We start from the raw sequence: 17,833 nt of genomic DNA, 5'->3' as shown, positions 1-17,833 counted from the left end.
CGATCCCTCACTGAATGTTTGGATTCTCAGCCTCGCTGGACCTGAACCACATGACCTTGATATCATATCATTAGGTATCAATGTTCATCTTTGATAGGACACAAACTGCACGTGCTAATGTGTCACGTCAGACAGAACAACTTCTATGGTTCGTTGAAGGACTGGGTTTTTACAGTCTTACAGGACCACGTCCCAGCGGGTGTTGGGTGACGTGAGATTGCTGGAGTGCTCTGCAGACGTACGAACACAGCAAGGAATTAGAGACCGTTTTCACTGGAACAATACAGTCACTGTTTAGTTAATAAACTCTTAAATAATCAGGTACTTTAGGAAGTTAATCAAAACGAAATGACACCCTTAGAACATACTTGGTTCATCAGTTGCACACCTTTAGATGTTGATGTTTTGCCACATATTAGTTAGCTTGAAGCTAAATGGAGACCAGATATTGACAGCAGCAAAACTGAACAAGAGGTTCCTTTAAAAGTCTCAACCGCATCATCAAGTCTTCTTTTTCCAGTCATCATGTGACCTGGTCAGGCCCAACACGTAAACGTCCGCTGGCCCCTGAACCGGTACAGAGTGAATATATAAATTAAATCCCCGGATGAAGAAATCTTGAATTGTGGTGGATGAGGAATCAGAGCAGGTGTGACTGGATGATTTGTGTGGATGAGCTGTCGTCAGTCTGGGGCCATGGGGAGGGAAACAGTGCAGTACAGGCAGACATTTTATTAGAGAGACACCAGATTAACATTTTAGAAACAGCTGGCAGTCCCACTGGAGATGGTGAGGACCACCTGAAGGCAGGCTTCAATGTTTCAATCAGAGGAGAGAGAGTGTGTGTGTGTGTGTGTGTGTGTGTGTGTGTGTGTGTGTGTGTGTGTGTGTGTGTGTGTGTGTGTGTGTGCGTGTGTGTGTGTGTGTCCTTCCTGTTTTGTTAGCCTCAAACCCAAGATGATATTCTGTCAGAATCTGAATAAGAGTCCCTGATCTGGACTCCTCTGACAAAATGTTCCTCTTCCTGGATGGTGGAAAGATCAGCCACGAATCAGTGGAGGAGGTGGAGGCTGAGCTGGGATGGTGTACGAAAAACACACCAACTTCTTATGTTGCTTTGTGCGACACCATTATTGTGTTTTTACGTGCAACTCCATTGATCAGAGATGCAGCATCGCTCACAAATCTCTCTGAGAGCTCTCAGTGAGTCCATCCCCCATTTGATTCTCCACTGATGAGCCGAAGCATTAAAACCACTGATAGATTTTTTATTGAGTATATTTAGAGAATCTTCCCTCACGAGGATTAGCATGTTGTCATGCAACAAAAGAACTTAAAATAGACAAATACATTCACTGTTTAGGCCCCCAGGTAAAATGCATCTAAGAATTGCTGACAGTTGATTGTTGTTTTGTGATCTGATCGGATAGCAGAGACGTGCGTCCACAAACAAAAAGCCATTTCAACAACACGAGTGTGACCCGCCCAGAGAGGAAGCCCTGACGTGACGCACCCACTGCGTCCGTCTAAAACGAGCTGGATGCACCGTCGCTCCCCTCACACGTGTATATTAATGACACGCACCATCGTGTTGATTGGCGGTCAAGGCCGGGATTGTTTTCTGATGGTGAGATGGTGATGGTGAGACTCACGAGCCACCACGCAGGCTTCTCAGCTTGTGGAGGATTGTGAAATAACGTAATGATGAAGATAAATCGCTTCTATGTGAAGATGTATTTATACTGTAGGGCTCACAGTGTGAGGACAAATGGAGCTCCATGCTGCTGGCGGAGGAGCATGTATGCACGGAGGGGTTCGTTCTGGACTGTGTGTCGTATATCTGGTGACATCCCCTGCAGCGACTGTGAATGATAGACTTTGCTTCTTTTGTCCAAACTGCGTGAGCTGTGAAAATCTGCGAGCTGTTATTGAGTCTGTATCAGTCAGCAGGACAAATCTGCGTGCGGTTATTATACTTGAGGATTCAAGAGGTTCTGAAATATTCTTAGATGTACATCTGGTCTGGAGCCTAAATGAAAACACAGCAGCTCTCTGGAATTATTGAGAAATTGCTACAAATTGGTTTTTCAGCGTCCTCATCCTGTTTGCTTTATCTGTCTGAGCTTTACAGAAGGAAACATTTGACTGGTTTCTTCTCCCGGTGAAACCATCGTTGTTGCATGTGCATTGATGCCACAACAAACATCACCAACTCTCAACATAATCAATCATAATTTGACAGTCATGGTTCGTGAATGTTCTCGTTTGGCCCGAGCAGCTTGAGAATGTATCTGACTGTCTCATCTGATGGATTCTTTGGAACCTTGTGATCAGGCTTTTATTTTGCGAAGAATTCCAATGCAAAGAGCAAAATCAACCCTGCATGGTAAATTTCCCCGCTTCCATCCTCTGAGTCTGGTACGCAGCTCTTCAGTCAGCCTTCACAAACAGTTGGAGTGGACGAATAGTCACTAGATAGTCTCATCTCTGAAAAGAGGAAAATGACAGGAGTGAACACTGCATTGTTCGGGCTCGTTCTGCTGTGTTCATACATAGTTGGTGCACTTCTACTTACAGCAGCACAGACTTGGAATCGAGCTGTTATCATGCACATGGTAACAGCAACAGTCTGTGGTGTTTATGTGTTCTAATAGAATTGGGAGCCTGCGGCTCGGCAACACTGACACAAACAGACTTGATGGAAGGCTCTAGGAACCGTTGGAACCTCCCACATGTTACTCTGCACCCGTGTTTTATTTACTGTTACTGCAAACAGCAGTTTCCACCTGATCAGCTGGTCCTGGCTGCAAGGAATATGACTGTGAATTGTGGCAGGAACAATGGCAAACAAAGCTGAATGAAACAAACAGTGCAGAGGAGACTAGCTGGTTTAGAGAGGGCGCTGCTCCTTAAGTATCATGATAGAGACGCAAGGACGGGCCAGAATAACCAGCAGCAAGTCAAATCCATCCTAGATCTTACCCACTGGACCTTTAAACCACACTACTGAATGTTCAGGCATTGTCAGCCAGCTAAAATATGGAAAAATCAATGCAAATCTCCACAAAATGCATTTCTAACACACCTCAAACCTAACACACACAACACCGAGTATAAAAATGGATTCTTTGCGACTCTCAGGGGGATGAGGATCATCCACTCAACAATGCAGGAAAAAGGTTTCTGCAGCATAATTCATGAGTAAAGTCCCTGATGAAACAGCATCAAAAACTTGAACTGTAGACTGTGATGCACGCAGGCACCGAAATAAAACAAGAGTCAGCTCCAGTCCCCGTGAAGGCCCGTCAACCTGAAATCTCTGGCAGCCGATCAGACTCTAAACATACGTGTTTAGTGCTTCAAACACATGACGTGAATTCAGACTCTCATGTTAGCATGCTCATATCTACAGCCGGTTTTCTCATCCTGCCTGCGTGTTCTGAAGGCGCCATGCTGACCACCCACACTCAGGCATCTCGTCCTGGCGCCTCGCAGGAAAGAAAACCTGCTGCAAAACCTGAAAATGACACACAATCAGGGTCTGCGTTTGTTAGAGCACAAGGCCTTATCTTAGGAGGCTCGTCACATGATCAGGAAATTAACGTTTAATCATGTTAATTATGTGGCCGGTGCAAATACTTAACCCCCCATCATGCACCTGGAGTCATGTGATTCTGTGGTTGTTGATCAGATCTGTTGATTCTGCTGAAGACTGTGACGATGTCTCAACACCTGTTTATGTCTATCAATACAGCAAAGATGATTATTCTTATAAAACTAATTTATTAAAAAAAAAAAAGACATTGCAGTTAAACATTTACAATACGGTAATGTCATTTACTGGTTTTCCATCTGATATTCCAACCCCAAATCCAAATACGCTGGACTAAGGAACTCTCATGCTCATAGTTTTCTTGTTTGTTGGTTTCACGTTGTTCCAGGAAAGAAGCAGCTTAGATTCTTTTCTATCAGCCTCGGGAGATCACATGGTTCTCATCTGACAAAAGGACAACTGTGCGCCGCTCACCAGCTGCCTGTTCTATGTGCAGGTTTCAGATTCCCAGTAGAGGATACTGGGATGTGTGGGAGTAATGTTACTTTCAAAACTGTGCTGATTCTGTTGGAAACCAGAGACCAATTTGCTGCACACTGTTACAGTCAGTTATTCTGATCAGTGAAAGGAGGCAATTCAGCGTGTGTGTGTGTGTGTATGTGTGTGTGTGTGTGTGTGTGTGTGTGTGTGTGTGTGTGTGTGTGTGTGTGTTGGGGGGGGGGGACTGTCCTTGCACTCTCTAAACTAACATTGTGCGAAAAGTGCCTGCAAACATTCCCCCTTGTTTTTCTAACTCTGCTTGGCGACACCGTCTAATCCTGCAGGAGCAGCAGAGGCACCAGAATCCCGGCCAGGGGAAACCTGACAGCCTGGGCTGCCTGGACCCTTCATCATCTTCTGCCCTCCTCGCTCTTCTTCAGTCTTCCTCTTGGTGTCTCTTCCATAATAATTGTTCTCATGGAGCTCCCTGCTGCTGTCACACTCCTCTCGTCACTCTGACCCCGTCTCAGCGAAGCGTTAAGGCCAGGACCCTGCATGTTGAAGCTCCTCCTCTTCATCAGACTATGCAGAGCCATTTTTATAATAAGAGCTAGCTGCTGGGCACTGAAAACCACCGAGCCAATCAGCTTCTATTAGCACACAGCTCGCTGAAGTCCAAATAGTGTAGATCTAATGAGATGAATGCTGTGGAGGAGGAAAACACGGCCGAGGAGAGCCAGAGCGTGTCCTGATATCCACAAGATTATTTATTTTCAAGATCAGAAAGAAAGTCTGACAACGGACTTGTTGCTGTTAAACAGTGGATGAACTGTTTCAAGCATAACAACAATCCTGATGATATTACTCACAACTTTTTTAACTATTAACATATTTATCCAGACTTGTCAGCAGGGAGATAATCAAAGTAGCCTAAGTGGCAGTCTCTAATCGGCATGCTCTCTGGTGCAGGAGGTGCTAACGCAGGTCAGCACCCGTCACAAGTTCCTCCATCGTGTCATGATTTTACTGGAAATGTGGAAATTTGTGGAAACAAACAGCAGCCGGACATCAATTTCATCAATCGCTTTTAAAACAGATTTCTCGACCCACATTCGTCAAACACAAACCTTCAACGAGGAATCAGAGGAAACACATCTTTAACTCCTGGGAGACTGAAACAGGAAATGTGATTCACTGGTTAGCAATGTTGCTGGCAGGCCTTTGGACGGGTAAAGTTAACTATTGTACTCTTTCCAGACTTTATGTTAATCTAAGATAATAGTCTGCCATCTTAGTGTCACATTAAAGCAGTTATGAGTGGAGTTCATGTTTCTGTAGTTCTCACTCAGCTCGAGAGCGGATGAACTCTACATACGCTGGAAGACAAACGGAGGAGCGCTACGAGATGAAGAGAGCCTCTTTTGTTTGATCCAACAGTGTCGATGCTCAGCTGAGTGAATATGAAAAGCATTAACATTCATGCACGTGCACACATCTCCTTCCCTTCAACTCAGCGCACACACACACACACACACACACACGCACGCACACACACACACACACACACACACACACACACACACACACACACACACACACACACACACACTTACTGCGCCCTCCCCAGCTGCCATGCCCAGTGGGGATCTCCTGCAGAGTACAGACAGTCTTCGTGTCTCAGCTCTGCACACTGCAGTTATTAGTGTCTAATTACGAGGACTGTTGCCAGTCAGAGGAAAGTGATGATAGGCCGTCTTCATGTCAGGCACCAGTTGAACGTCTGCCTGACAAAGAGAGATGGCGATGAATGAACCGAAGCCGCCAACCTGCTGCCCTGAGACTGAATTTAGCGCTCTTTGCCAACTGGGAGGTATGGATTCAATTTGTCTGGCCCTGTCTGTGCTCCTGATCAATACCAATTGTATTACAAATGGAGTGAGGCCAAACTGAAGTGCAAAGTCAGCACCTGCACACAGATGGATTGATTCCAGAATATTGGCAATATTGCTGTTTATTCCACATCATGGAGAAACTCATTGATAGTAGTTGAACCCGTCTAAAACTGACCCTCCTCACCATGCATGTTAATACAGGCGAATATTTGTATTAAGATTTGATCGCCAGGTCGATGGGACCCTTGTGGGGATCTTTGTGAATCATGACATCAGCCTGCTCAAGAGAAAGGATGTAAAAATATTCACAAATGTGCGATGGTTATACTTTTTCTACAGTCAGTGGAAATCAGTGATGAAATCATAATTCATCCATCCATCTTCAACCGCTTATCTAATTCAGGTCATGGAGGTTGCAGCTCCAGCAGGGAAGCCAGAACTTCTCCTTCCCTGGCATCATCCAGGTGTTCCCGGGTCCTGGGCCTGTCCTGCCACCTCCTCCTACCTGGATGCAGCTGGAACCTCGTCCCTAGGGAGGCGCTCGGGCTGCAGCCTGACTGATGCCTGAACCCCTCGACCGGCTCCCGCCCGTGCTGAGGATGTCCTGCCCCAGTGCAGACATCACCGTGGTGTCCATCTTCTCCTCCAGCTCTGTTGCTGCTCTTGAGTCACCTGCAGGTCCACATTTCCTGGACCATTTTCCACAACAGCTTTAACTGCCTCGTACAATATAAGATGCAACCGTAAATTCTGTACCACTGTAGATGTAAAACGGTAAATGAGTAGAAAGCTGCCAGAGTGCCAGGACAGTTTCCACCTATCTGGAATATGACGACCATGATGATGGAGCCATTAAAAGCAGCTGTTCCAACGAAGTCGTGACGAGTAAATCCAGCAGCGCCCCTGAGTGAAACTCCCCTTGGTGACGAGTCAAACAAACACGATATTAAAGCTTGAGAGGACAAAGAGAGACAGCGGCAGCCCTGCTGGCCTGGTGGACTTTTTACATGTGAGCGTCACACATGTTGTGACCCCTACAGTTTTTGATTTTCTTTTATTTGGGGAGTTTGGAGCGTCACCATCGGTTCAAATGACAGAGAGGTAGTACCATCTATGTGTCCGGTCTGACTGGCTGTCATGTGGCGCTATGGTTGATGTCTTGATAGGTCAGGGTTGCAGCACATGTGGTTCTCTGGTGCCTTTGATTTCCTCAACAGAATGAGTGTAAAATCAAGATGTTCAAGTGTTCCACAAGTCTCTGCTGCAGGAGCTGTGCAGTTCCACTGTTCCAGTCTTCTTTTGGCTCCACTGAGAGAAGGAGGTGGTAGATTTCTTCATTTACTGAACCAAAGCGCAGAACCAGTAACCTCAGCAGCAGCCATGATGAGTCAGTGTTTAATTACCATGCCGTCACAAGATCTTGGTCTCCTCCCAGTTCCCAATAACATGATTGGAAACTGGAGCTCAAGCTTCCTTCCAGCTGTACTTTATCAGATGTGAAATTGCTGAAAGAAGTAAGAAAAACCCTCCTGGGCTCGGATTCTCCCACCTGACGTGAGACAGAGAAACAAGAACACAAGGAGACATTTGAACACGTCCCTCCTCGATAGGACTGAGGGTTCTTTTAAACACATTCAGTGGTAATAATACACGATTTATTTTCTTTTCAGTGGCTCACTGCTAAGAGACCAGGGGAGGCAGCACAGCCTCGACAGCAACATGATTTAATGATGCCTTCTTTGTGTTGAACAGAGGGAAATGACATTCAGAGCATTTTAGGACAGAGAAGTAATCAAAGAATTATGAAGAATAAATGTCTCTCTGTTATTCAGGATAGTTCCCAGATAACGGAGATTTGATTTCCAAGGGTGGAAAATGCTTTTATTCCTATTATGTTTGTTAGATAAAAAAGAGCCCCAAACAAGAAATAGTTTTCACTGTTTCTTTCCTCAGGCAAGGTCCCCTCAAGGTGCCTTCAAGGTCCTTTCAAGGTGCCTTCAAGGTGCCTCTCTGTGTGTTGGTGTCTTTCACTCTTTATGTCTGCATGTCTTTCTCTTCTACATTCCCCCACCACTTGTTATCAGTGAATATTCCCCAATCAGCCACTGCATTTCAAAGCTTTCATCCTGTTAGACAAATATCTATATTATTAATCTGCTTAATTCTAATCATCTCTTCTCATTTAGCCGTCTCCCCCTGCATGAGGAGCTTGGTTGGAGGGGGCACAGCTACACCCCGTCAGTCTGGGAGCTTCTGAACCTATTTAACTTTTTCCCCCAATCCAGTTCTTTATTCATGAAAAGGGGCGGTGTTCATGAATTTACATTTTGACAAATGCTCTGAGTTAGGCTACTTTTCATCTGCAGTCTCTTCGCCTGATGTTAATAGGCATCCCAGAATAAATAAAAACGACAGCAAAACTACAACATGAACACTTAAAATCAATTTAAAACCATTTCTGTCAGGTCCGTTCACGTCAAGGAACACAAGAGATGATAATGAGCTTGATTGTTTATTGTAGTACAAATTGGTGGCATGGCTCTGTTCAGAGGAGTCCCCTGATGATTTTTCATGAGCACCAAGAAACAGGGGACCAGCAGCGTGAGGGAAGGTTCTCCCAGTTTAAGACTGGAAGAGCAAACATACCCCCGTGAACAGAGCAGCAACATGACATGGAACGAACTATGCCATGTATACACGACAAGGTGGAGCTGGGGAGGTGGAGGGGAGCAAGTTGCGAGCAGGAGCAACTGTGCAGGTGCAGGTGCAGCAGGTGCAGCAGCAGCAGCAGCAGCAGCAGCAGCAGCAGCAGCAGCAGCAGCAGCAGCAGCAGCAGCAGCAGATGACAGCGGGCAGCAGAGTGGGAGTTGAGGCCGGGTGACATTTAAGTTGAGAGGGGCCAATCAGAAGCAAGGGATTTGATCAGCTGATGCGGAGCAGCTGTAGATCAGCTGATTGATCAGTTTGATTGGTAGACGGGAAGCCAATAGCGCTGGACTACCACGGCCTGACAGAACCAACGCGAACGCTCGATTCATGTAAATCCTCTCTCTGGTTGTACTGATTGATCGTTCCTGCTCCACTCTTCAGATCGCTGGTTTTTCTAGAGAATCTGCTCTCTTCCATCCACGCGTGTGGATCAGAACTTAATCAGTTCATCAAATCTTCCCTGGAATAGAATTTAACCCCGCAAATATTCGAGATGCCATCATTCATTTTTTCCTAAGCGCTCTCAGAAAAGACTCATGTACACCCAAAGTTGGAGTATTGTAGAGACAAAGACGCTCTTATACAGGGTTGAAATTCCTAAAACTACATGAATGTAGATGTTTGTTTGTTTTAATTTCATGTGTAACTGCTGGACACGAGACGTCTCTTTCTTCTCCAGGCCTGAATCAGCTTCCAAATATTTGTGATGGCACAAATCCTTTTAGCTGAAAACCAGATCCTGAGGTGAACACGGAGAAATGAGAAAATGAGAGAACAATCTTCCTCCGCCACATCGCCACGTGCATGAACAAATCATTGATCAATCCTTGGGGACGTAAAGCAAATAAAGTATATGCTGCATGTGAAGCAGAGAATGGAGAAAGGTGACAACCCGCATCATCGCTTCACCTCTAACATAGGAAAATGCTTAAGACCAAGCCACAACATTCAATGGGAACATTGTATTGATTAGAGAATGGAACTCGCCGTCAAAGAGCGTGAAAAGCTGCGTTTGCAATATTCAGCTGCGCTGTTAATTGGTTGGTGTGTTCCAGTTAAATAGGAGCTGCCTCCCAATGCCAGAGAGGACATGCTGGTCAATACATGCTTGGGTTTGGTCATTAGAGACGTCCAAAATAAAAGAATAACATGTTAGTAAAGGGTGGGAGGAAAAATGTCTCCTGGATTAAGACAGCAAGTGAAAAGGAGTTTTGTTTGTGCTCACATCAGTCAGTTGTGGCGCTGATGCTCATTCGCTGTAAATCCCTCTGAAATGTTTTCACTGACTGAGCTGTGCTGCCGTCCACCATCTCCACCTGCAGTGCTTCACCCACCACAGCAGCTCAGGAGTGAAACTTCCAACTAAGCCATCCATCCATAAGGGTGGCGGGTGGGTGGAGCCTATCCCAGCAGCCTTCCCCCTGGACGGGTCACCAGTCCATGGCAGGGCCAACACATAGAGACAGACAACCATTGGCTCTCCCAGCCACGCCTACGGTCAATTTAGAGTCTGGATTAACCTGGTCCCTCTTGATGTCTTTGGACTGAGGGAGGAAGCTGGAGTACCAGAGAGAACCCAGCAGGAACAGGGAGAACATGGAGACCCACCCAGAAAGACCCCGTGCTGCAGCCGGGGCTCCACCCACAACCTTCTTGCTGGGGGCCACAGTGAGGACCACTGCCCCACCGGGCCGCCTAACTTCCAACTAATGAAGTAAAAAGGCACAAACTTGTACGACATGCGGGAAAGTTAATTGGTGTCATTCAAAACATGAGTAAGTTTCATTATTTGCCAAATGGCAAACATTCCACTCCACTGTCAAGGACAGCAACTCTTTCTTTGACACATTTATTCATTCGGCCTCCTGTTATGATGTCATCATCTTGGTTTAACTTCTACTTTCCCTGCATCACTATCTACAACTATAAAATAAATCTGTTTTAAATAAAAAGGTTATCACTTGCTACAGTGAGCTGAATTTAATTCTTGAAGGTTACAAATCCAGAGCATCTTTGTAGGAAAAACCTGCCTCTACTTTCCATGTGTGAAGACTCGAGCGCACCATTGATTTCTTTTCTACTATTTTGACAAACAGAGGGTGGCGGTGAGGTGCAGCGGATAAAATGTGGGTGGCTTTCCTCCCAGAGCCTGAGGTGAACTCTTTCATATGATCTAGTAAAATACCCTTCATCTTTCCTCATCTTCCTCCAATCCCACCGAAAGATGAGACAAAAGCTGACTTTCACACATCGCTGGAGGAGGATGCTGTTGACACCTCGGTGTATCCGATGACCCTGATGGAGAACAGCCTTTGAATATTAAAAGCCCTGGCAGGCGAGGATCTCCCTGTTAGGACCAATTTAATTCTGGGACCAAGATTCAATTCCAAGTTAAAAAAGTGAAGGTTTTATCAGTCTTGAATATACAGTTTTTGATTGTGAGCAACTTTGCAGAGTCAGGAATCCACCCATAAAAGATAAGAGCTGCACAAATAAGACAGGAGGCAGGCGAGGTGAATCAGAGACACCAGAGGATGAAATCGGACATCCGGGGAGGCGAACACTAAATAACTGCATCTGTGGAAGACGATTTGGCGAAGACTTGAGAGAATCTGCACTGCTGCAGTTTGCAGAGTGAGTAGAAGATCTGAATCAAGTATGCAGATGAACCAACGGGACATCGAACCGCACGGAGGAGTGGGAGAAACAGGTTCCCGAAAAAGTCCAGCTGGAAACGTACAGGATTACAATACATGCAGGCCACTTTGAGAGGCGTGTTGAGCCTGAAACTCTTCCTCAGGCAGGATTTGCAAACCTGTCAGATATATCGGGGGGGGGGGGGTCACACCTAGGAAACGTGTACCTCCAGGGTTTCCAAAAAAGTCGTCATCAAATATAAATCAGACTTTTGTGTTTTCACCACCTGGGTTCTGCAAAAACCTGCTCCTTCTCTTCCTCTCCAGAAAAGGGGGGGGGGGGCAGTCACAAGTCCTCTGGAGGACGTTACAACTATGGCCTTGATGTACAGCATTCAGCCTCAATAAAGGAGGGTTTCTCGCATGTCAAATACTTTCAAATGTAGTGGAATAACATGGAAGTGCATCATCAAACCATGGAGCAAATATGAGCGCAGCTTTAAAGATGCAATGTCTTGCAACTCTTCCGTATTTCCCCTGGTCTTTGATTAAGCCAATAGTGGACCCACGTTTTATCTGCAGCTGATAGAAACTGATAGCTGCTGAAAACATAAATACTACATGAATCATAACAGGGTGTTTTAATTCTCACTGCATTCAATAACTGCTTATACTTAAAAACTACAGGTCAACACTAAAACTCAGGTTGTTGTTTTTGTGGCAAAAAAAAAATAAAAAATCCTGAATGTAATCTGACACAAAAAACGGTGAGTCACAAACTGAGAGGAGGACGAGTGAGTGAATGGGACTGGAAGTTGCTCTGAGGCAGTGGAATCACTCTGCTCAGCCGGGCGGCAGACCGCCGTCACCCATGATACCGCCGCCAAGCCCAGTTCATCAGCCACAGGGACCCGGCGTTGAAACACAAACTCTTACGATCTATTTTTCTCTCTTTGAAATGCTCAGCGTTGAGCTGCGCGTGGTAGCACGGCAGCAAAAGCCCTGCTCACTCTCTTGCTGAGTTGCATGAAACAGCTAATAAAAAGAATCTTATGCTAACAAGGTTGTGTCAAGGATTTTAGCCTCAACTGCTGTTAACGGCCCTAGAATTGCTTTTGAAGGTCTTTAATTAAATAGGAGCCCTGTGCTACCGTGCACTTGAAAGCATGAAATAAAGGGAGGACATGTAAGGGGGGGCTTTAACGTGTCAACTGTTGTACATTAATATTTATGAAGCTGATGATGATGAGCTCCCAGGGTTTATGTCCCGTTATCACATTGGTGCTGGTGGAGGTAAAGCTAAGTCCTTGTGGCAACATGCATCCAAAGGTCAATGATTCACCTTTGTGCCGGTTCTCCTGAAACAAAACTTAACCCCAAAATGTGTGTTTTACCTGTCAAGAACCCGCAAATAAGAGCTTTGAGCTCACAAAGATGTCTGTTCTCCCCTGCATCCCCTCTATGTGATTCCAGGTTGCAGAAAGAGCCAGCCACCTATTTAGCTTGAGGCTAATTGTGACTTAAGTGTTATTAGAGGTAAGGTTTTTTTTTATCTCAAATTAAAGTGTTTGTGGATTTATGAGCGCACAGCGGAATTTTACCGGACGACTCACACAGAGTTTGTCAACTGATGTTTTGGGCGGTTTTGCTTGTTAGCTTTCAGTTGCCATTAGCTTCAAGCTAAATAAGCGATGCAGGGCCGACACCGTTTTGTGCGTTTGCTTGGGCTGAAGTATTGCTTTACAAATGAAGTCATTTTAGCTCAGTTAATCAGGTATGACTTTGTTTTGGTGAAAATGTTCCTTTAGAAGGCCAAAATCACAAAAATGAATACTGCAAGTGTAATTTTTACAGCCAGAACCTGCTGCAGCTTGTTCCTCTGTGCAATAACCTTGTCAAAAAAGAGCTGGCATCTCCTTTTATTATTTATTCCTCCGACACCATCCTACCATCTGAAATGCTCCACTTCTTGTGCCTCACTGTTTTATTGATTATTTTTGTGGCCCATTCTTAAATAAACTGTTGTGGGAACGATCGGACCACCACGTTGGGAAACCAGAAAGGATAGAGACCAGCTTCTTAACTGGATCCACGTGAAAACATTGAGTATATCTTTATTTTGTAACCATGGCAGAAAGTAAATCAGGAAGCGATGCTCCTCCTCACTACCTCTAGATATCTAGATATGTGCTATGGGCGTCATCGCTTTGCTCTGTGCCTCGTCTCTCCACAACTGAGCAGTGACTGGACCGCTAATGGACCCTGACGAACAGGAAGAGGAAAGCAGAATATAACAAGCCACTTGAGACATCATGTGGGGCTCCAGAGAGCCATTAGACAAAGATTCCATTTATTTATCCATACACCAAAAGAGAGTGCACTGGCGTCTTGTTAATTGCCAACAGAAAAGTGTAGCTGGGGAGCTGCAGCTGAGTTCTCCCTCGCCGCCCCTGATGGTTCCGTTCCACTCTGATTTCCTGGGATGAATGACAGGTGGAGGCTGTACCTGCTGTAGTGACCGGCGGTCTTTTGCAGCACGATACTGCAGTATCACTGCTTTGGTACTCACAGACCACCCGTTAGGTACTGATTCCTTTAATAAACGCATTGATGATTAGAAGTAGGTGGTTGGCTGCTGCATCACTTCTGCCCGCGTCCCATGAGTGAGGAAACCTGACTGTGACTCAACTTCATCATAGAAATAAACACGACGACACGCCTTCAGGCTCGCGGCAGCTCTAAAAAAACACAATTGGCTGTTGTTGTGGTGAACAATTAGAAATGATGAGAGCTCATTAAAAGCTAATAAGCTGTAAACTGAAGCAAGCGACTCTCAAAACGGCTGCTGATTTATTTAAGAACTGGCAATTAAATCACGACTAAACTGAGGCAGCACTACCCTTTTATTTACTTTTCCATGGCTTGTGATATAAATGTTAATCTATATCGTACATCATCAATCAATTCTGTTATTATCCAACCATATTATTTGTATTAAATACCACTTTAATTTCCGAAAAAAAGGTTTTTTTAATAATTGTCCTCCTGTTTTTTTTGTTTTGTATTAAATTAACAAACTAATGTGACTTGCCTATGGTGTTGTGATTTTTATTGCTTAAAAAAAATTACCCTTATTACACAGTGTTTGGTACCCGTCGGTAACGTGCAGTGTAAATGCAGCATCACACAAAAATGAATTTAATAAATAACAAGGAATGAGTTTGAAAACATGTTCAGGTCAAAGTTTTCAGGGAGATAATTTAATATTTCGTTCTAAGGCTTAAAATATGTCAGTAAATAAATGTTTGTGAAGATTATCTCGGTATACGGATGGTGTCAGAAACTCCTTTTTTTTTGGCCATGGAGCTTTTGGGGGGGGGGGGGGGCAGTAATCCAGAATCCGACCCCACGGACTTTTGGCTAAAGGAACTGATGGGGATGCTAACTCCCTGTTAGCCAGCAAAGGCATGCATCATCCCTGCAGCCCCCTATGACATGAGGAGGTGAGATGCTGCCATGCAGGAGGGGCTGACAGCTTCAGCGGTGAGGGTGAGGCTCGTCCTCACCGGAGCCCTGTGTCGCTCTCACGGGCTCCCAAACAACATGAATGCACCACTTTGTGGCGTGTAACTCACTCCCATGGAGGAAGCCCCAGGGACGGGTAAGGTTAAGCTGAGAAACAAAACACTAAAGCAGGTCATGTAATAGGCCTCTTATTTTGCGGCTGTCTTTGTCAGGCCCACTGGAGGAAACCTAATTTATTTAATAGCCCGCCGCTTCGATGCCAAGCATTTGGCGCGAGAAACAGAAGGCAGTGACGATGAAAGCGTAGCGGGAGAGAGAGAGAGAGGACAAACACTTTCCTCACTGTCGAGATGTGATTTCTAAAGTGAAGATCTGTGCCAGCCATCTGGTGATAGAGAATAGCAGGAAACTATGTCAGCGTGCTATTTTCAATAATGCAAGCAAGCATGCTGTCTCTACATAATTGACAATTCATGAGGAGATTTCTGTGAGCTGTCATCGTTTCTGCATTTGCCTTTTACTCACTTCCTTCTTTTCTGCACTCTCCCTGCATAAAAGCTGAAAGCCAAACAGGACTGCCATCAACACAACGTCAGAGACAAATTCCTCATTTGGTGGTGTGGCGAGGATTCAGCACTCATCTCTGGCGGTGTGGAGCGTTGAAGGGAACTACAAAGCATCTTTTGGCATGCAAGCTTTTTGCAGCGTTAGCAGCGTCGCTCCCAGGTTGAGTTTTTGCACATTCATGCAACAAATCCAAATAAATTTGATGATCCCACAAATTTTACTCTGGTGCAAACCATCATGTAGACATTTAATAGTGTCTGATAAGCATGTTTAATAAGCGTGCTGACTTTAGCATGTTACTAGAAATACCCACAACAACCTGACAGAAGACACGCATGAGAGCTACAGATATATCCATCGACTCAGGGGCCCTGTGCAGGCTGAGCCTGAGCTTTGACCCCGCCTCCTCTTGGTGTAGAGAAATACTTCCTTCTGCATTTATTACTAAATGAAAATATATAAGAGCAAATGACTGTGGCGTTTGTACCGCGGGAGTTCGCCAGTTTGGCTCAGGCTCATACTTGCTGATTAATGACACCAGCAGAGATCATCAGTCAGATCTGAAGCTGAAAAGGCCCGTTCAGACTGTGCATCGGCTCGTCGCTAAAATCCCCGTGCCCCCCCCCCCCCCTTCAAGAATCCATAAACTTACCGTTTCTTTCAGTGGAGCTGTGGGAGGTGTCGATGATGCCAAAACTATTTAAGCAGTCGCATTATCCTGAATCGGTCTGCCATTGTTAAAGACTTTCTTGGATATTGAGGCAACAAAAACAAAGCTGACGTGATGAATAATAAAAAAAAAAAAAAAACGACAGCACACACATACAGGATCAGTTCATTCCTCATCAAAGCAGGAACAGTGTATCAGTATGGAAATTACTCTTTAGTTTTTCCCACATCAGCAGTCTGCGCAACTGCCAACTAAGAAGGTCTGGCACATTCATACACCATCATCAGCGCCTCACCGCACCACTCTCCATCCATTACGATTAGGAAATGCAAATGTGCCATCACCTACTTCACACTGAGATAAATCTGAGCATTACTACACAGCGCCTCGGCAGCCCATTGTTCCCGTCGCAGCGACACTCACACAGTGATCATTTACACTCCCGTCTTTACCATCAACACTGTTTATTTTAACAGTTCCCCTTCCCGTGACTGAGAAATCAGTGGAGATGCTATCACATGAAAGAAGCACATGTTGGATTGTGGACCCTGAAAAGTCCTGAACCAAAGAGACTTCAGTCTTAAAAAGAAACATTTTTGGATGAAGTCTGCATGTTTTTCATTCAGAAAGAGACGTGTGAATACAATGAAACGACACGTCGAAGGAAAAAACGTTGCTTTATCTGTCTCCGCACGCGTGCTGTCAAACCACGCTGAGAGAAACGTTTGTACAGTTCAGGCCAGAAGCCTCCACATTTCCCCGTCGAACTGCAGGGTGAGTAGATCACGAGGACATCTCTGAGGAGTGTGGTTGTGAAAAAGGTGACATCAGCTCGCTGGGTGTGAAGGTACAACTTGGATTTACTCTCAACCTTCATTTGCTAAAATCTCCAAACAAATGTGGAAGCACTAAGATGATCGATCAGGACCCGAATGATTGAGCAAAACTGACTGGAACGATGATCAAATATTTGAGCACTCAAACTCGTGAACAATATTCGCTTTTATAAGTGATGGTTTGGCTATGAGTGCTTTTCTTGATCAGGGTGTTGCTGCAAACCCAAATATCTCACCTGCTCAGGGATCCTCTCTGAGAAGAGGAGAAGCACATTGTAGTAAACTGAAAGTTTGCTTTCGTTGCTTCAGTATGTCTGTGTGTGTATGTTAAGTTAAGCTTTTATTGGAAACAGTGTTGTTTTCGTCACGCTGGACGAAAATGACGACGTCAGACCCCTTTTTTCCAAGACGAAAATGAGACTAAGACGAACGTCACCATCGCCCTGTGAAGACTAAAATGTGACGGAATTGTATACATTTTCGTCTGACGAGAGCGAGACGAGACTAAATTGCTAGCGGGTGGACGATCAAAGTTTCAAAACATGCAGGGTTTTTTCCGCCAAGTGTGGCATGCGTGCAATGTCAATCATGAGCTCAAACATCAGAACGGAGCCAGCTGTAGCTGTTGGTCCTAATGGCCACGCCCCCCTCATCAGTACACACGCACTAAAAGCCTCTCTTGCGCGCACACAAACACACACACACAGAGACAGTCTGGGCCTGTCTGCAGCGGACCAGACTCTCACCACGGCAGCAGCAGCGGTGTCGGGTGGTCGTGAAAAGAGGGATGATTGAAGCATAGCTTTAGTCTGTGAGGCTCGCCCTGAGATGCAGTTTCTTTTTTGTATTAAGCCTAAAGTTTGGTGGTGGTGGTGGTGGTTCCACCTCCCCGTGGTGCAGAGACCGCTTCCTAGTGCTACATGCTAAAGCTAGAATGAACGGGGCTGCCAGGGCCCCGCTGATGT

This window comes from Aulostomus chinensis, chromosome 10 (genome assembly GCF_037954235.1).
Source record: "Aulostomus chinensis isolate RoL2024-O1b breed Wild chromosome 10, RoL_Achi_v1.0, whole genome shotgun sequence".
NCBI lineage: Eukaryota > Metazoa > Chordata > Actinopteri > Syngnathiformes > Aulostomidae > Aulostomus > Aulostomus chinensis.
This window is presented reverse-complemented; position numbering follows the sequence as displayed.